At 42.8% G+C, this 20,243-nt stretch overlaps 1 protein-coding gene across 16 annotated transcripts in view; it reads left to right on the top strand.

Moving 5' to 3' along the window:
- The first annotated feature begins 1,938 nt into the window (after positions 1–1,938).
- The window catches only part of MICAL2 (microtubule associated monooxygenase, calponin and LIM domain containing 2), a 134,365-nt gene continuing 116,060 nt past the window's right edge, over positions 1,939–20,243 (top strand). For 15 of the 16 annotated variants that reach the window (XM_075048119.1, XM_075048105.1, XM_075048103.1 and 12 more), the window contains exon 1: positions 1,939–2,028. The gene's annotated coding sequence lies outside the window, so the exon portion shown is untranslated. Of the gene's footprint in view, positions 2,065–20,243 lie in introns of all 16 variants that reach the window. The other variant, XM_075048104.1, reaches the window with a different exon arrangement.

A 20,243-nucleotide genomic window follows, 5' to 3' on the forward strand; every position in this document is an offset into this window, starting at 1 on the left:
TTTGTGGTGCTTAATTAGGGTTAATTAATCTAATATTTACTGAAATGTGTTCATCTTAGCCCAGAGTGATTAAACTGTATCTTAGTTACATTTTCCTTGGGAGAGAAGTAGGTGTGACTATGAATAAAGAATTTCTTAATTCTGGTTAAGTCACATCTAATGAAACATCATTTTAAAAGATGGTTATGATAATAGTTCAGATTAGTGACTGTGAACAATACATTCATCTTTTGGCCATTTTCAAAACTCAAATATTTAAGGACAATCACTAAATATACTAATTATAGTTATTACAATAGCAGGGTCTCTGGTAGTCTTCATGCAGCCCCTGGCACGTCACCCTAGGGAGTGCATGAAAATTTTGGAAGGACTTGGCAGGAAAGTGTTATCTTCTTATGGACCTAACTTTTTCTGAGAGCAGTGGAAGAAAGAGGACAGCTGGTAAAGGTGAAGAGACAGATGGAAGGCCAGTGCTGTAAGCATCTTTCCTAACCAAGAAGGAACATCTTTCCTGAAGAAGGAAGTTTTGGAATATTTCGCAGGAGGGGTTAAATTCTTTTTGACTTTGTATTTTCTGCGTTCTTTGCGGAGGAATCTTGCTTTCACGTGGCTCTCACTGCTGGCCTCAAACTAGGAAGACTTTGTACAAATCATATAGATATTATTTCTTTCATACACACATCCCCCTTTGCAACTACAGTTCACTTTTGCTGGAAGTTTGCCAAGAGCATTTTCTCATTCCTTGTTCTTGCCTTCCTCAAGGCTGCTGAAGAAGATGGTCTTGTAGATAGCAGGGAAACAGTATGCACCATTACTTCTATATTCTAGCTTTTATCACTTTGAAGAAAAGTACATTTAATCTCCCAAAGTTAAATAAGCAGATAAACATACTGCAATTCAAAAGTTAACGATCGAGTAAAACTTGGGTTCAGCCAAGCACAACGCTAGAAGACAAATTTCAACCCAAATGAGAGGTATTTTCCACAACAAAACACTTACCTTGAAGTCAACAAATTATTTTAGAGAGTTGGTTAAATGCTTGGCTCATTAGAGACTGTGTTACATTCAGCTGTGCATGGTTAAATAGGGCCACATTCACACTTGTTTTCTCTCCACTTTATCCAAAGCAGCTTTAAATTTGGCTCAGAGCAGGCAAGTGTGAAAAAAGGTCAGGTGGCGCATGTCATGGCACAGTATGTTCCCACTGGCTTGTTTGCCACAGCCTTCTTCAAGGTCACTTAAGGTATACTGCCTGTGTGGCACATGTCAAAATATTTAGGAATGTTTTAAGTTACCTAAAAGTAGGCCTGCTGAGGTTTTTATCAAACCTTTAGGTTAGCAGATAGAGCTCTAGCTGCAGAGCATTTTACCCTCCCTGTTGCAGCAGTTCAAGTGAATCCCAGTTGTTTTTCTCTGTTCTTTCTTTTTTTCCACAAAACTTCACTTCTACCGTTAGCAAGATGTTGTTATTGTCGATAAAAGTCAAGGAGCTGTAGTGCAAGTGCTGTTAGTTACATTACCTGTCAATCTTGAGCTTTCTTTCCACCAGTTTTCCATTTGCTCGCTGACCTAAATCTTCTTAAACCTCCTGAAGCTATGACAACCGTTAAGCTTCCTCAAATACAGAACCGAAGCGACAAAAGAGGCCGTTGCCGAGTTCCCCATGTCCCTCTCTGCCGGATGCGCTGACACACGCCCCACTTCCCCGACTTGCAGGTGGCACCTTCTCCACCGCCCCCGCGGGGCCGCCGCTCAGGCCGGACCCGGACCCGGGCCCGGGCCCCTGCCTCCAGCCGGAGGCCGGTCCCGAAAAGCCACGAGAGGGCGTGGGGCGGCGGGAGGGGGGGAGGAGAGGGAAATGCACCTTGCTCGGAGCGCAAGGGCGCCCGGCGGCGGCTCGCACGGGGCTGGGGCGGCCGGCCCGCCTCCGCCCGCCCCGGTCCGCCGGCCCCGCCCCGAGCCAGCCCGGAGCCGAGCCGAGCCGAGCCGCGGGCAGCATGCGGAGGGGAGCCGCCGCCGCCGCCACCGGTGGGTCCGCGGGGCGCGCTGCGGCGGGCGGAGCAGGTGCGGTGGGACCGGCGGGGGGCGGCCGGCGGGGCCGGAGGGTCCCTCCGCGGGCGAGGGCAGCCGCAGGAGCCCGGCTCTGCCTCCGCGGGTGGCGGCGCTCCGGGCGGCCGCGTCCCGGCGCGGGCGGCCGGGGGCCGGCGGAGCGGTGCGGAGCGGTGCGGAGCGGAGGGCTGCGCGGCCGGTTGCCCCCAGGGCTGGGCTTTGCTTTGCGGCTCGGGGTTTTTGCCGGCCGGGGCGTTCTCGGAGCTGCGGGCTGTACCTGCCCCTGCGCGGCTGTGGGAGCGCGGGGTAACGCCGTGGGGTCGCTCTCCGGCCGGCTCGGGGCGCGACGCGGGAAGAGTAAAGGTAATAACCTTTAGCTTGGCGAGGACCCCGGGATTAAGGCGGCGAAATGCTTTCCAGACGGGTTGCAACACTGAAGTGGGCTGTTGGCTTGGACGCGTCTTAACGAGTGCGTTAATCAGCATAACATCCTTCTCTGCTCACCTTTTGGGCTAATTGAATATGGCATCTGTTGGGTTTTTCTTTGTGCTTTGAAGTACGCGTTAACCTGTGATAGTAATTGTCTTGTCATGTTCACTACGTTTTTAATGTGTAAATTCAGCATGTGACTTGAATTCAGATAGTTGGCCGTGGGTTGGCTCAAAGACCGGTGATTGTAGATTTATTTGCCCCTAGGCTTATAGGGTTGAACCAGTATCAAAAAGTTTTAAGTTCTCTCTCAAGCTTATCGGAAAAGATCTGGAAGTCTCTGTCGACTTTAAAAACCGTTTACAATTGGCAACCTTGCTGGTACTTTCAGCCAAAACACAATCTGAGCGTGGAAACCAAACTGCATTCTTGTATCTAAAGATGGTCCCTGCAGGTCAAAACTGAGGCGTGTTGGCATAGCCAGGAAACTTCACCTGAGTGTGGACTCTTTTTTTTTTTTTTTTTTTTCTTTTTTTCCTTAGAGGCTCTGAATCTTGCAATAAGGTGGAGCAGTGCAGTCTCGGGCCGCCAGGCCTGGCTGGGGTGTAGCTGCCCCTTCTCTGACTCTGGTGTTGGTTTTGAGGAAGTTGTTAATCTCACTGTGACTCAGTGTCCTAATCTTTAAAATGGCTTAATAAGACTTGTCACGCTTGCCACCCAGGGATATTAACATCTAATTGATGTTCATGAAGTGCCTTGATCTGGGAGAAAAGAGGGCTTCTTGCTTCCCTCATTTTGCCACCTTGTATTGGTTGCTAATTACATTACATGGGTGGAAAACGATTATCCAGCAACCAAACTGGAATTCATGTCTGTTATCGTGTACATAAGTACTCTAAATAAGCGTATGTCCGTGTATGCTTAGTTTGAAGTATCTGGCTATTTCTCTAAATACAGGGGGGTTTATCCTTTCTGGAGGATGCATCTGAAAAATGCGCTTCTAAAAGACTGTGCTGAAGCATCAGCAAACTTTTGCTCTTAACTCTAGAGATATTATACAGTTTTTCCCTGTGTGTTATGAGGTCAGTAAACATTTTAAGAATTAAAATTATGTTGACTGACTTAACACTCAACACATCCTTGATCTTAGTCTTACTCAGACTGAACCTTATGTTCAATCTCAGTTTTTGTCACATTTCACTTCTTTAGAAACTAGAAAAGGGTACAACAATTCTCTGCTTGAAGATACAAATTGTCTTTAAAATACCAGTGCTGTATTTATCTTTGTAACCATTTTACTTGCTGTCCAAAGCAGTGATTAGCCACTTTAGTCCCCTGACTTGAATCTTGCCCCACCTCCTCCTCCTCCTTATCGCTGCTGCCTCCCGCCTCAGGCGGATGATAGCAGAGCCTGCAGTGGCAATAGCGCAGGGCTGGGGTGATGGGGTCGCCAGCAATGTATGCCAGAAGACATCAGTATTCCAGACATTGGCTGGTGTGAATGGACACTTACAGCACAGGCGTAAGCTAAAGCCTTGGCTTGAGAAATTCTCAGTCCGTTTCCTACGTCTTGGTTTCACCATACCACAAGGCTGTGGGCTAGGAGGCTGCTTTACGACTGGGCTGACCAGCCGGGTACCAGCACATTCGACTCATTCCTTTTATTCAGTTCTCCTTTCCAAGATTGTTGCTGCAAAAAATACATTATCCCCCACATTAAACAGACGTGTCAAGCTGATACCTGACAAAGGTTTTAAAATGCTGCTTGGCATTGGTTAGTGCTGTTCTCTTCATAGTACTAGAAAAAGATATTGGAGATGCAGCTTATACTGTGTGGTGGAGAAATGGAAGTTCCAATGGGAAACTGAAGGATGCTGCATCCAAATTCCTCTTGCCATATGGCCTGCAGCAAGTGACGTGACTTTTCCTGCCCTATCTGTAAAACTAGGTGAATTCTTAGCAAACCAGTAAAGTATACAGAAATGAGAAGCTGTCTCTGTTTGAAACTCTGAATTTCTTTGTTTGTTTTTTTTTTGTTCTAAGTTGCCTAATGCTTCCCTAAAGTTGAAATCAGGGTGGTGGTTGCACCGCTCTCTGTGAGGAGTTGAGGTTTCCTTCAGTTTTGTCTAGAATGTAGAAGTAAGTATGATCTGAAAAGACTTTGTTTTTTCTAAGATATTCTGAAGCAGAATTTTCTTGTCTGGTGTCCATGTCCCATTCCTTGTGGAGATGAGGGAGACTATTTTTTGGCTGGAGATGTTCTCTTGAGTATAAGAAACCATAAAACAAGAGAGGTGATGGCTAGCTGGTTTCTCCGTGAGTATGCTTTAAGTCTTTCACCTCTTTTAGCACGTACCTTGTATCTGCTCCAGCTGTCTCACTGCTCTGGTATTTTATAATTAGTATCTTGAAAACTCAAGGGAAAACTTTCAAATGCTATATATTTCCCATTGGGACTCTTCCACGTGGCTGTAACATTTGTTGTGAGTCCTTGGTAACGTGTATCTGTTCCTCAGGAGTCCTTAGTCTCAGTTTGATTCCCCTGGCGTCAGCAGAAAAACTCTGTTTTGTAGTGGAAGAGGCTTTGCTGCTTAGGGGCATGGTGTGTTTTGATTCCCTTAAAATGAAGACAATTTCAGATGACTGAAATTGAGGTCTTCCTCCCTGTACAGTCCTTCTATTTTCTTAGCTTGCTCATGTGTTGTGTCCGGAGCCAACGAGCTACGGGAAGGCTCAGGGGTTGCTTTGTATGGCTGTAGAGGCAGCCCGGCATGCATGTATCTGTATCATACATGTGTACCTATATAATATAGATTTAGCATGTGCATTTTGTATGCGAGTGAATTGTTTCTTTGAGGCACCTTTTCTTTTCAAGCTCTTTCTGTGTGAGGAGCCCATTAATTTGAAAAACGCAGCCTCTGCTCTGTGTCTGGCAGCCTGGCTGCTAAGGGCTGGCACGCTGTTTGCTGTGCTCATCGCTAGGACCAGTTTTAGAGGTGTTTATACTGCAAATTGACTCCTTCAGAAGTGGTCTTAGTAGTTCGGGGTATTCCAGCACGGTACATTAGACTGCTTCCAGAGAATACAGATATTCTAAATTAAGGCTATTAAGTGTCCACTGATTCAGTGACCATGCAGATATATAGTTAATATTGTATTGTGACACATTCTGGAAATTGCTGGGTTTATTTTTGACATGGAGAAGATGACTAAGAATAACTCTTTCATCTATGCATAGTTACATTTACAAGCAAGTAAAAACTTCCCCAAAATGAACTTTTGTCATATTTAGACTCTTAGTTCCATGAAAGGAAAAAAATTCTGACTTCTGTTTAAATCTGAGCTGCATGTGCTTTCAACCCCTCTTCCTGCTCTGGTCTGCCTGTTCAGGAAGGCGTTTGGGGTTGGGATTTTTTTGTTTTGTTTTATTATCCTCTCCAAATTTTTGTGAGCAATCTACTGTGTGGGGAAAGGAGGAAGAGAAGCCCAATTCTTCGTTGGGAAAGGTAGACCCTACCACAATACAAATTACAGTAGACGCTACTGCTCTAGCTTGTATTCAGTTCAAGTTCTGATTATTTTTATTTCAGTGTCCCAGTAACACTGATGTAACTAGGAGGAAAGTCTGAACTTGGGTTCATTTCTTCTTGCTTTTTTCCTCCTAGAGCTGTGATGGTAAGACCTGGGAGGAGGGAATAATTCTGAAGACAACCCGTGGGTTCAAAGATCACCTGCCTCTCTCTTTCTGGACACTTAGCTACATTTTATTAACTGGTCTCAGAAAATTTCCTGTTTGGGGCCTGACTCCTTTAGGCAGATGATTTCTTGAATTGTGATGGGAATATGTGGATTAGATTTAAACTTTTGTTCTTGTCACTGGCATCTTGTCTGCATTGGTCTGGACAAATAATGTCAGTATTTTCTCCACTTGCTGCATTCAGCCAAGTGGATGTTAACAATTCAGTTTTTAAAATGACTGTGCCTGGCGTTGTGTGTGTTGTGGAGTTTTGGCTTCTTAAAAAGCAGGTTCTTTGGATCTCTTAGTTCATGATAAATCCTTCTCAGACCTTTTAAGCTTGCAGCTTATTGCCTGTTGTAGACTGCAGTAATGCCCAAGGGGGTGTTACAGTTTATCCGTCTGTGTAACTGCCATAGCCAAGCAGCAGAGCAGAATTTCCAAAGCTGTGTGAAATTTTTGTTGGGAATATGTGGGGATGTTTTATAATCAACTTTAAATAGTCTTTGGTAATTCAATTGCTTATCTTAACTCTTCTACATATTTTATGGTTTGTTTTTTTTATATAGTGTTACTTCTGAAAGACTGAGTACATCAAAACGCTACTTGGTTCAGGTAGCATATTTTGCCATTTTCTTACCTGAATAGGCAGCTCCAAAAGCCGATTGGAAGGCTTTTACATCTTCGAAGATGTTTTTTCCTAATCTATCATGTGCAAATCATGTATGATGGAGTTCGTAAAAAAAATTATTAACAGGTTAAAAAAAAAAGCAAAGCAGAAAGTGGAACAGGAGCATAACATGCATTTTCCCCTGTCTTTGAGAAGGCTTGGGTTTGGCAGATAGTGGAATTCTTTTTTGCATGTCATTAGATGAGAGGATATCACAATAACTATAATCTGTGTTACCAGCTGAGGTGAGTCCCATCTTTTAGCGGTGTTAGGGATGTGCAATACCCGTGGCCTCTAAACTTGTGCACGCAGGGAGCAGCACAGAAGGATTTAGAGAAACAAGTGCAGTCTCTGAAGGCAGTTGCTAAAAGCAAGAGATAAATTAATAATGTAAAACAATGTTCTCTGTTGACACCCTTTCCAGCTGAAAAAACCCTCTGGTTAAATGTTACCCTTAATGAACTTTAGGAGATAGTGGGTAGTATTTGGCTTCTGCTTACTCATAAGATCAACTTCTTTTCATACGGGATCATCTGTTGTATGCTTGTTATCAGGCTCTTTATTGTGGATTTTCTTTATGCTGTGTCACCTTGTGATGAGCTGGGGAATAATTTTAAGAAGCAATCTGAACTGATCAGAAGAAAATTCCAGGCTTGTATTGCAGGAAGTACTCGGGCTTGACTTCATGGTAGTAAGTGTATAGTCAGTGCTGATTTTATTTATTTATTTATTTTAAATATTCTTGTCATTGTCACTTCACCCCAGCTGTGGATCTGGCACAGTGTATACCTGTACACTTGAATCTCCATTGGTTTTTTCCTGTTAAGAGATTGTAAAGGAGTGAGGATCCTGAGAAGAGAACTTACTTCTCCAGGTCTCATTTCCATCCTAGCTGGACTGAAGAAACTGCTGATGAAATGTGATATTTGGGTTTGGATAATTTATGTGAATGAGTTCTCTTTCAGATCCAAACTCCTAGCCTTCTGCCCAGTGTTTGGTTTTCCCCCTTCACTGCGTGCTAAGGATTCCTATGGTTGCCACCTGTGCAACCAACTGTTTCTATCAGTTCAGAAAATTGTTTAAGTAGTTGCACAGCTGTAGGGGCAGAATAATATTGAAGTCGAGAGCCATTTTTTTGGATTTCGGAGGTTTGCTTCATAAGATGAATGCAGATTGCAGGTTCCTCCCATTTCCATCTATGGACTTTTAAAAGTAACACCCGACACTCCTCCCTCTGTACAGTATTTGTGTTCAGAACATTAATGTGACTGAAGTAATATCAGAAATGTGCACATTTAAAGCTTGGAAACAAGCTCCATAAATATGAACTATTGTGCATATTCAAAACTGAATTCAGTGGATGTAACCAGATCTTGCTGTACTACTCTGAAAGACTGCCCTTGCACCAAGTCAACATTAGGTGTCCTAGCAAATGCATTAGGAAGAATAAGGCTTGCATAAAGGACTAAATACATCCCAACAGCGAACCTGTTAAGACAAAAGAAACCATCTTTCTGTTGTTCTGATGGGGGGTGTATGTGAGAGGGGAGAAGGATTAGGGTGGTTGACTTTATTTCCTGGAAATGAATAGCATACATTTTTCAGTGAATAAAACGGATATTACTCAGTTTGTGACCTGCTTCCTAGTAAAAGTGTCTTGAAACGAGGATTGGTTTAAATCTGTTGCCTGCATTCCTGACATACAGTATTGTGTGATGCTATCTTGTCGCAGAGGCATGCAATGTGCCATGATGTATAAATAACCCTGTATGTCAAAGGTGATTTGAGACAACGTGCCAAATATTTAATGAAGGACTGGGTCTTGTCCTGGGTACCTGGTATATATTTGGGAGTAGGTATCTGAGCTGAAACTGCAGCAGAGGGGTGATGAGTAATGTAATACTCCCCAGCACATACCGCAGAGCTACTTTTTACGGTACAGTAAGACACAACCAGCGCTACAGGTCAGCGACATTTTATTTGTAACTTTGATGCTTAGATAAGCAGGCAGGAAAATAGGTTAATGTGCACCAGGCCAACCTGCTTTGTGCAATTGCCTTCAGTATCCTCTGCAGAGTAATTTTAATGAATACTTCACATCAATTTTCAAGATAAATATAGAAGACCATACAGAGGGGAATGGCTTTATTCCTTTGGGAGCACCACTTCTCCCCTGAAGGTGGACTCAGCAGGATGCCCACCACAGGCAGTTCAGCACGTTCTGTGCTTCAACGCAGAGTTAAGGCATGCTGGGGCTGACAGCAGCCCTGCGAGGGAGATGGCTTTGGGAGATGCAAGGGAGATGGCTTTGGGAGACGTGAAGCAGCGGGTGCTGGCACAGGAACGGGGAGCTGTGTCATGCACCAGGAGCTTGGCAGAGGCCTGGGTGTGGGTGGCAGAGGTGGGTGCTGACCCCTCACTCAGAGGGGAGGATTTCTGTCTGGGTTTCCTTCTGATCTGGGAATGAAACTCCACAACGGGGAGTTTTCCTCTGTGTGTTTATGTGGGAAAGGAGATCCACAAGGACTTTCTTAGACTTGCCTGTGCAAAAATGCAAAGGGCAGGGTTATTTTCTTTCTCTCCATTTTCTTTCTTACTGAGGAAGGAGTTGTGATTGTTTCCTGAATGCATGCATGCAGAGGGCTCCAGCAGTGTTTCTAATGCTATTTCATGACAAATGCAGAAGCTCATAATATCTTAAGGCCTTCTTTATCCATACATTTAAATATATACCACTGAACCTGTATATAGCTGCTGCTTTAACTACCACCTGACTTAATGAATGGATTGATGTTATTAGTAACTTGCATGTAGAAGCATCTTTGAGCTCAGTTATGGAGTCAGAATATTTGTTTCCCATTTATTTTATGTTTATCATGCGTAACAGAGAACAAAAGGAATTACACAGCTATTTCAGAGCAAGGTGAGACATTTTTGTGTGTTGTTCACAATACTTTCCTCTTACAAAGGTGAGTCCAAAGTTCAACCTGACATTCAATACAGTACAGAAGTGACTTAACACTGTGTTTGACAGAATTTCCTGACTCAGCTTTTTCTAACGGAGCATTTGTATGTGCCTGTCAGATGGTCAGGTAAAGCAGGTAGTTCTACAAAGCAATGTCAATATGAAACTCTTTTGCCCTTTGAGGTAAAGCTTTGTGGGTTCTTTGACAAGTAAGACATTCAACAGGACATAACTGACCCAGAACTTAATAGGATACGTGTTTGTAAGGCGATCTGGCTCGTTTGAAATCTCAAGCCAATATAACTACAAACACTGGCTTCTGGAAAATGCTGTATAATTATTTAAGTGTCTCTTTTAGTTCATTGATTTCTAAGATTAAATAAAGGAATGGCATACATAGTATAGAAGGTCTGCATTTGCATACAAGACTTAATTTAGAAGTAAGTATTAATGCAGATATGTCACAGGTTTTTTTACTCTAATAGTTCTAGTGCACAAAGAGGCTGTGAACCACTGCTTTTCAGTTTTATTCACTCTACTGAGGTAACATACAGACAAGCAAAGAATGGCAAGGCTCTCTTTGTCTGTCTGCCTTATCAGCTGTTATACAGCCAAAATGCCAATCCACATGCAAAGTTTATTGAAAATGTGTGTGAGAGCATATTACTGGTACTTCTACAAAGTAGAAAGCAAACTTAATTACTTGGTCTGACTTTCCTACTAGGTATCAACACACTGTAAGGTTGTGATCAGTGCTTCTGGTGAGTTCATGGAAGCCTTCATTACATTTATTTTTAATGACTGTTTCTCTAATGAGAAAAATACACATTTGTCATACTAAGAAGCAGCCTACATTTTGAATCCAAATTTTCTACTTTCCTTATGGGCTTTGTCTGTTGTCTAATATTTTGCTGGAGTATTTTGCCAGACGCAGGGCTCAAATGAATGTGGTTTTTAATTTTGGAGGAGGTAGTGAAGCCAAAGCCAAGCGTTTTCTTCCTTTGGCTGATGATTCCATTATGATTTTAATAATTATTCTGCTTTCTTGGGGGAAGATATCCAGAAGAGAGTGAGCTTTTCTCTTTTCTGCCAGGTCTGGGGAATTTCAAATGAAAACTAATTGATTGTTCTGGACCTAGTTATTAGAAAGTGGTATTGCCAACATAAGTATTGCCTCTCACAGTTAGAATTAAGCAAAAAAGGCAACATTAACTTTAATTATTTATTTACCTTACAGGTCTTTATTCACATGAATAATCTCTGTCAAGCGTATCTGTAGTCACCTTTCTATTTTTAGAAATAGGATCCTGATTTCTAATATTTCTTACGTGATACATTTTAATCTTAAATAGAATATTAACAGTCATTGTCCTGTATGAATAGTTGTTTCATATCTTGTAGTGTGGTGGTTTTTTCTTGTTAAGGCTCCTTAAACTTCATTTGCAATGTTCTGTCTTCTCCCATATTCACAGATTGGTGGGAGGAGGGAGATAAGAAGAAATTACCTTTATTTTCAAATTGATGGTTGAGTATTGATGTACCAGAATACATGCTTAGTCATGTGCTGTGATGCTGCTGAGTTTCGCTTGGCACACCCCAGCAGATGCAGTCCCTCCCCTGTTTTCAGCAGAGCCATCTTCTCTGTGGTGCAACTGTAGATGACTGGATTTGTTTTACAGCAGTGACACAGTGTAATGATAACCTTGCCAATGCTCAGGGGAGGTGGAAACAGCTGAACTTTTTGCTTGTATAGCATGTTTAAAAATTTCACTCCAGGTACTGTCACTTGAAGGTTTTGGTTGGTGTTACTTACAAAACTGTGTGAACTTCTGTAAGAAAGTGTCAAAGTGGCAGTGAGGCTTGGGCCAAGGGTCATTTTTTCTTCCACCAAAATTGTATTTTTATTGCTTAATCAGTTTTTTTGCCTTTACCTGCTTTTTCTCTCCTCTAAGCCTTTATTCAAGGTTATGTTTCTATCACTTTTGATTAAAATTCCAGCAGTAAAATTTTCAGCTTTAAGCTGTGAGATGTGCTGGTGTGCAACCTCATAGGGATCAGAAAAATGCGATGTAGGCAAGGATGTAGAGAAATCCATTTGAGAAGTCCTGTGGTAATTGTGGTGTTAACTGTTGCTAATAATCTGGGTTTTCTGTCTGGGAAATACAAGCATGTTGGATTTATTGTACTTCTTAACGCATGGAGTATCTGTGAGGTCACAGCAGTCTGTCCGAGCCTGGATGGACTCTTTCCTCTGTGAAGGTGGCTCCTGCGAGCGCAGTGCACCTCTTCTGCCTGCTCTGGCGTTTTGTAGATCCCGAGAAGTGGAGTCGCATTAGCAGTGGCTGTGCTCAGCGCCCTTGGTTGAGATCCTTGCCCCTGCCTGTCGGGTGTATGCCTTAAGCAGATCTACTAATCTGACCTTTTAACCTGCTGATGACTAATAGACCTCTGCCAGAGCACTATGAGACACGGTTACTCTGGAGTGGCCCTGCCAGTAAAGGTCTGCCATGAGGTAAAAGGTGTTAATCGTGTTAAGCGCAGCTGCCCCAACTGCAAGAAGATGGGATGTAAGGGGCCTGTGCAAAGCTGTCAGCTTCTCTTTTTAGAAAGGAAGGGTGCTTTCTGCCTGATGTTGCGCTGACCTATTTAGGGTATAGTCTGACCTGAAAATACTGAGGTGAACTGTTCACACGTTGCCATACACTGCTGGCCAAGATGCCTTGTGTAAACATGCTCTGCAAAAGTCGATACATAATTAGTTGATATGCTGGATATTAGGAATCCAATGAAGTGCTGCCTTCTGCACTTTTTTCTAGTAATCTCCCTTAGACCCAATTTATATGTTCAAATTGGTGGTTCGTGTGCGCATCTTACGGGCAACAACAAGAGAGATCGTAGTGGCCACTCATGTAACTCAACATCTGTAATTTACACCTCTTCACAATTTTTTTTAGTCTCCTTTTATGCAACCGTATGGCATCTTTTGTTGCAGTGAAAAAAATAAGCTGATAATTGAAGAATCCTATCATGTCAATCACAGAAAGCTGGGAATAAACTGCTCTGGATGTCGTTGACTTGCTGCTTTAGGGCATCTGGTAAGCATAAGGCTTTTGAGTTTTTCTGTGTGCTTGTGTTGCTGCCCCAGAGGCAGCACACTGGTTGGGTTCACTGCCAGGACCAGTGGTCAGCAATGGGCAGAGGTGGAAGAGCCCCAGCTATATGTGGTGGGGCGAGGAGGATTTTGGATTGTGGACAGATAAACTGTTGTCTGAAATGCAACAGAAGAATTTTTCATGAAAAGCTCCACATCATTAGTGGCAGCAGGAGCCCTAGGATATGTGCTCACAAGCTGAACCACTGTAATATATCCTTGGATGTGCATGTGTGTGGTTTTAAATGTGGCAGTTTAAGGTAGCAGGTTAATCTGGCTAGAAAGGAGCCCATTTTCCCTAGATGCAGACAGTGGTATGTCTGATGGACCTCCTTTGAAAGGAATTCCCTGAAGCTGATAGCATCAATGGCGAAGTCCTGCTCAGCCTAGCTTTGATAGAAACATGAGATCTGACAGCCCTCTCATCCTGCCTAGTTGCACCAGACCCAGCACCAAAGAGACATTGATGTTCAAAGCCTTTGCTGTGATAATCTGTGCTACACACAGGGGAGGTTCTGGAGTATTTGAACTTTATGTATTTCATAGTGATCGGTGCTTGGCAGGAATGAGGGCGGGGGTAAAAACTCTTATGTTGTACCTTAAAGAAATGGACTGATCCTGTGACTGTTGCAGTCACTTCCCAACTCCCTTTTGTAATGATTTCTGATTTAGAAATGTATTATGGAAATATCTTGACTGGCATACAAGCTTTTTTTTATGCTGCTGTGCCTTTTTTTTTCCCTTTTTTCCCCTTTGGCTACTGGTTTGAGAGTTTTCTTTTAAGTAGTATCTGGCTGTAGTGTGACTTGGAGAGGAAGCACTGTTCCTTGAAAATTTTGCTTCCAGAGCTGGTATAAATACCCTTTAAACTTGTTCCATACTTCTTCCTCTCCAGATTATTTCATCAGAGGTTTAGTTTGTATGTTGACTCACTTTCCCCCCCCCCCCCCCCCCCACAATGGGGGTGAACTCATACTATTCAAATGGTATCCATTTGGACCTGATGTGCCAGCTGTACAAAACATCTGGTGTATGCCTTTTTTTCTTTTTTTTCTTCCCTCCGTGCAGTAACTGCATGATACCTGAAACTCGATTGTGATCACATGCTTGTGGGTGCAGCATGTACTGAAGAACCTGTTTTTAACTTCAGTTCAAAACTGAAAGGGGAAATACTGCAATTTTACATGCATCATAATTCAGTTTTTACTTCAGAAAATATCATTGCTTTGCTTTATGCAGTGTATCACTTCCTCATTCTCTTTGCTAATCCAAGTAGCAGTTCCAAGCAACTGTTTGGGGAGAGAAAAAAATAAAAATATTCATGTATCTTTAAAAAAAACTAACTCCCAGCTGGAAGGAAAAGCTGAGGAGCAAAAACTGTCCAACAGTACCTCTAAAGTTCTCTTTTCTTTTTCCCCCTCCCCAATGCTTTATAAAGCTGAAAGGTACTATGCAATCTTTAGGGGTGTTTCTGCCAGTCTGGGTTTTCTTTGCAGCAGAGTAGTGAGTGGTGTTGTCTGAGGGTCCTTCAGCTGCTTGTCCCGAACCAGCATCTGTCACTGTGCTGTGTCGGAGGCAATGGCAGAATTTGGTCTGGTCCAAACACAGATTTGGTCTGGTCCTCCTCTGTCTGCGCCTGTCCATCACCAGCCACCTCTGTGCTGATGCCTAGGCCAAAAGTCAGGCTCAGCATGACAATGGCAGAGCGAGATGCCAAATGCAGATCGCTACAGTCTGTAGCGAAATAGCTAAGAAAGTGCAGCACAAGTAAAGGCTAGTTCTGTGCTGGTTTTGTGGGTCTTTCAACACTCAAGAGCCTCATGTAGTGAGCTCCAAGGATGTCCTCCTTTTGAAAGATGCTGCAACAAAGCCTATGCTGTTTTATGCGTATAGGTCTTGGGGCATTGGTTGTGTTAGCATTTAATCGCAGTGGTAATACAGCCACTGTATTAGGGCATTAGCTAACTCTCTATTCCTGGTAAACTAAAGCTTGATAACTGGAGTGTCGATAAAGATCTGGTTGCACATTTCAGTGAAATAAAAGCCATACTGTTTACCTGTACGCAGAAGAGAGGGAAAAACCTGCACTAATATAAAACTGGAGAGAAGTCCAAGCCAATATAAGGTCTTGGGCTCAGGAACAAACCTTTTTTTAAAATCATATTTGTAAAGTGGAGAACTTAACAATATTTCCTTTGTGAATAGCTTACATCTAGAAATTTTTCTCTCCATCTTTTTTCTGATGGTCAGTTCTCTGTTTTCCTTCTTGGTCTCTATAAGTTGGGGGATGTTAAAATTGTTTGAGCTATATATGAAGGTACTGTAATAACGAAATACATCTTCATGTTGTCAGTTGGTTTGCTTTGTGTGAGCACACTGGATGAATGGAATTTGGGTTTTCTTCTGATCAGGAGTTGAGTAAAAACTTTCAGTATTCTGACGGTTCCTGTTCCCCGATTCCGGCTCTTCATAGAGCAGACACAGTGAGGGAGAAGCACAGCACTCGGGGGAGTCAGGCTTCACAGGCTCAACCTCGGGGACCACGCAGGGTCCCTGGGCAGCCCGTGGCAGCTGGGGTGAGGGCACAGCCACCCCACGCCTTCCCCAGTGCGGCCCTGGGGGGCTGGCGGTGCTGAGGCACGGGCCAGCGGGCATCCACCTGGCTGGCAGAGGCTGGGCTGTGCTAAAGCAAAACCAACTTGACCCGAGATGTTTCTGTAAACCACTTTCCTTCCTAAATTGTTGTTTTCTCTAACAAAGCCAGCTCTAATGAGGACCTTGTGTACCAGGCGCTCTGCAAACCCAGAACCAGTTAATCCTTTCTCTCTCTGAAAATTACAGACTGTTTGAGAGCTGAGGCACCAAAGCGGCTTTAGCTCTGTCTTCCTGTAGCTCTAGGAAGGGGAAGAAATGTAATGCCTTTAATCTGCTCTGGTATCGCAAACATGATGCTCAAGTGAGCAACATGTAGTCACCACATGGCCTCATTTTAGGATCCCCAAACAGCTGTAGCTGTTACATGTAACCTCATGTTAATATATGGGAATGAAATGGTAACAGTGTCTTAAAACTTTATGGATACATCTAACACAGGGCAATGTTTTTACACTTACACATGCTCAACTCTTTAAAAGCATTGTTAAGGTTGACTTTCAGATATGTATGTGTTGATGTTGGCCACAGGCTCCTACAGATGCATTCTTTCATTAAGAAATTTCGAGTCTTGTATACAGTAAAGAGAATGTTAGGACTAGATGATAGTGAGAAAAGTAACTTTTTAGAAAGAATTGATGTTGTTCTTTGCCTTGGCACTTTGGAGGTGCCTGTGTTCCTACAGTGTCTGCCCGCTTACATGCAAGGAAATACAGGTATGTGGAAAAACAAACTTTCCAAATGAAAGAATGACTAATGAAGAGCCTGATGATAATATCTTCTATATATTTAAGCATAGGTCATTCTGCTGGGTAGGTGATTGGAAGCAAATGGCCAGTGTTGCATGAAGACTTTAATATGAGAAGGTGTATCCACCTCTGAACTTCAATATTGTTGACAGGACTAACACAGAGGCTTTAAACCTCAGGCTTTTGGAACCAGGCTGTGTGATGAACAATTACTATTAAGAAGTGCTTTTTTGGTGTTTCACATTTTCTAGTAAACTTTTATGTGCTGGAGAAGATGAATCATAATTTAATTCTGACTATATCTCAGCTTGCCTTGTAAAAACAGTGATGCATTTGTCATCTCTCCTATTATTGGTTAATTATGTTCTACCCTCAGAGGTGTTTTTTTTGTAGAGGCTGATTCGTAACATTTTATTCCCACTGCTGTTTTTTTTTTACTGATGGATTTCCCCAAAATAATGTTTTGAGATGTATTTTGTTGTTTGACTGAGAGGATTTTTCTGCAGCAGGAATGGATGATGTATTTGTAACTCTCTTGGACTCTTTATTTGGGTTTTTTATACTTTGTTTTTCTTCATTTTTTGGGGGGAAGTCAAGGCTGAGAGAGGGTAGAAATTGTCCTGCATATTTTCTTCCAAAAATACTGTTTCTACTTTCAGAAGCGATGTCTTTTCTAGTCTCTTCTGGTAACTATTGGTCCAGTTTACATGGACAAAAAAGGAAAACAGATATAAAGCAATCCCCAGTAGCTTGCTTTCTTTTTTGTCTTCTCATGTAAATGTTCCCTGGAGCAGAGTTTGGTGTTTAACCTAAATTTTCTGGTTTTCTACCACCCTCTGGCTGACTTGTCTGGGTGTGGCTTCACAGTTCTCCACTGTCGTTCAATGGCTGGTTTTCGGTGGTGAATTGACGTTACTCTAATCAAGGAGCCTATCATTCACAACTCAAAACTGCTTTTGGTTTTTTTTTTTTTATTCTTTAACTTATTTGTGGTTCCCATGGATTTTAGTGTGACTGATAACATTAATACCCCAGTAAGCCGCAGGAAGTATTGTGTGCTAGCTTGCATTAAAAAATTACAACAATGGAATGTGTTGATTCGTAAAAGCATGTGTGTATGCATATGAAATATTGCCCAGAATGTTTTATTTCTTTGTTGATTGGCAATGCAATACTGTCTGTGTTTTCAGTGGATTAATCCTGGTTACTGATCTGGAAGTCTGATGTCTACAGATGAGGGCAGCTCTGCCAAAAGAATTATCGTGGCCTGGAGCCCTCAGGGTCTTGCAGCCCTTGTGCTGACTTTATTTCCCCTATTCAGCTCTTGGATAATTGCTGCAGCCCCAATAACAAGAGGGAAACATACTGGGGACAAGACATATAACCAGAGATCCACACTTGGAAAGGCAATCTGAAACATACTCCAGAGAGCTTTTGGCATGTATTCTGTGAAAGCTAACATTGGTACCGTTCTTTTTCTTCCCCCAAGACATATCCTGGGCAGTTTGCTTCAGCACAGCCATAATTTCATATTTTTGCTTAAAAAAACCCAAACAAACATTAATTTCTTTTCTCACGGAAATCCTGAGGGGAAACAAAAGACAGTCTTACTTCAGTATCCACTGTTCTCTGGTGCCTCACCGCAAGGCGCTTTTTGGTGTCTCCAGCTGATGTCTTTGGGCAGTTCTCGGCTTGAGTAGCAGCAGTGCTGCTCACCTTTCTCTGCTCCGTAGCCCCTCTGAGTCAAGAGTGGCCACAGTAAGGGGACAGGCTGTGTCTGGGTGGCTCCCAGCTGGAGAGAGCAGGAAGGCATCGACACTGGTGGCCCCCTTTGCCCCATGCTCCTTGCCGGGGGCTGCCAGCTGCCTAGAAATGTGGTGGCACCTCCTCGGGCACTGCCAGAGGCCGTGATGGTCTCGTGTTGCTGTGTCGGTTCATAGCCTATCTCGCTGCCCCGTCCTTCTGGATTATCCTTATTCTCAAAGTGTCACGAACCCACATCATTTCCATGATTGCAGACTAAGAGAGTCCACTTTTTCATGGTTCATGCATTTATTCTTTTTTCATGGTGTATTTACCTCCATCATTTTTGTCCCCATGCATACAAAGGGAAAGTTGTACTAGAGGAAATGCTGCTGTCAAATGTGGCTCAATTTTGTTGGTATAGCTGTATCTATACCAGGGGTTTTGCTGACATAGATAGCTCTATCAACTAGTGTATACATTTTTTTTCTTGTTCCTCACAGACACAGTTGTGCCATCTAAGTTCTCCCTGTGAGCTGGGGGTGAGGAGTAGAGAGGAGGACACGGGGCTGTGAGAGGGAGTGGGAAGTCGAAGTTCCCACTGGCAGCCGGGCAGAGTGGTGCCAGAGCTCCTTCTCCATCATCCCCTGGTGTCGTCCGCCCCTGCTCCACACGCCTGGCCCTGCCTCCTCCCTGCTGGATGTGATTTTGGTAATGGTAAATAGGATATTACTTGCTCTCTGAATTAGTCTGGCCCAATGTCCTAACATCCTATTGAAAGTAGAAAATCTTGCACTGATCAAAAAACAACCAATCCACTGCTTGTTCTGGGATTAACTTTTATGTCTCTGCTGTTCCAGTTTGTGAGCTTGAAATTGTAAGTGTCACTATAGGAAAAGAAAGGCAGGATTTTCAAAGACCTTAAAGTTTGTCCTTTTCATTGTTTTCACTGACAGTATTTTCATAACATCTTTCTAACTTAAATAACAGGTGCCTTTTCTTAAGAGGTACGCTTACTTGCTGGCTGATGTTATCCTTATGGTGTACTTTTTTCCTTTGCTCTTGTGATCCTAACCTAGGAAAACATCAACATAAACTTTCTACTGTTGTTTATGTTGTGTTTCTAATCTACTGCAACAGAGCTGAAAAATGTTCTTTCTTGTAACCAGTCTAAACAAGAGTCAGGTTTTAATATCTTGTTTATGCATAACATAAACCCCTAGCAACTGTGGTTTAATCATCTACAGTTAGCTTTGAAGATGTAGACTATATGGAAACCTATGACCTTGTAATAGACCTTTTAGCACCCCTGTTAGAAATAATAGTTTTTAAATACTCACTGTAACCTGCATAGAATAATAATTGGGCTAGAGACATTCTTCCTCAAAACCATTGGACTTAAGAGTTTAGAAGTTTAGAGTTACAGTTTCCAGTGGTGTAGGTACAACACTATTACTTTAAAAAAAAAAAAAAAAAAAAGAAAAATTTCTTTGTTTTACAACTCATGCCTCTGAAATGCATCAGTATTTCTGATGAGTAGTTTAAGTATATGCTGCATTCAGATGCCTGGAAAACTATGTTTTGTCATTCATTTGAAATACTTGTGCTTGTGCTTTGCAAAATGAGCATCCGGGGGTTTTAGTGATGCTCACAGGACTTCCTGCACAGGCGGCAGAATGGTGTGAACCCTGTGATTGCCGGTTTTCTGTTCTGTGTTGTCTGAAATCTGGGTTGCAAGAGTTGGCCGAATGGCAAAGCTAGTGCAGCGTGCCTTGGGCCCACCCGCGACTGTGGAAGGGGCAGACGTTTGAGCCTCCATCTCTGGGGTTACGCCTGCGGACCCTTGGGCAGCATCCCATGATTTATCCATGCCAACACTGTACGCTTGCTTGAATGGAGACATATGCAAGCTGCTGGCTTATGTGGTTCATCTTATTTTGCTTGTCAGTGTCTTAGTGTATTCCCACAGTAAAACCGGAAAGCTCAGACCAGTAACATCAAGAAACAAGCTGGACTATTTTTAAAGCTTCAACTTTAAAATGTGTGGAATGTGACTTAGTCTGTGGGGCAGATAAAATCCTGCAGATAGGTCATTTTAT

Source organism: Buteo buteo, chromosome 16 (genome assembly GCF_964188355.1).
Source record: "Buteo buteo chromosome 16, bButBut1.hap1.1, whole genome shotgun sequence".
Taxonomy (NCBI): domain Eukaryota; kingdom Metazoa; phylum Chordata; class Aves; order Accipitriformes; family Accipitridae; genus Buteo; species Buteo buteo.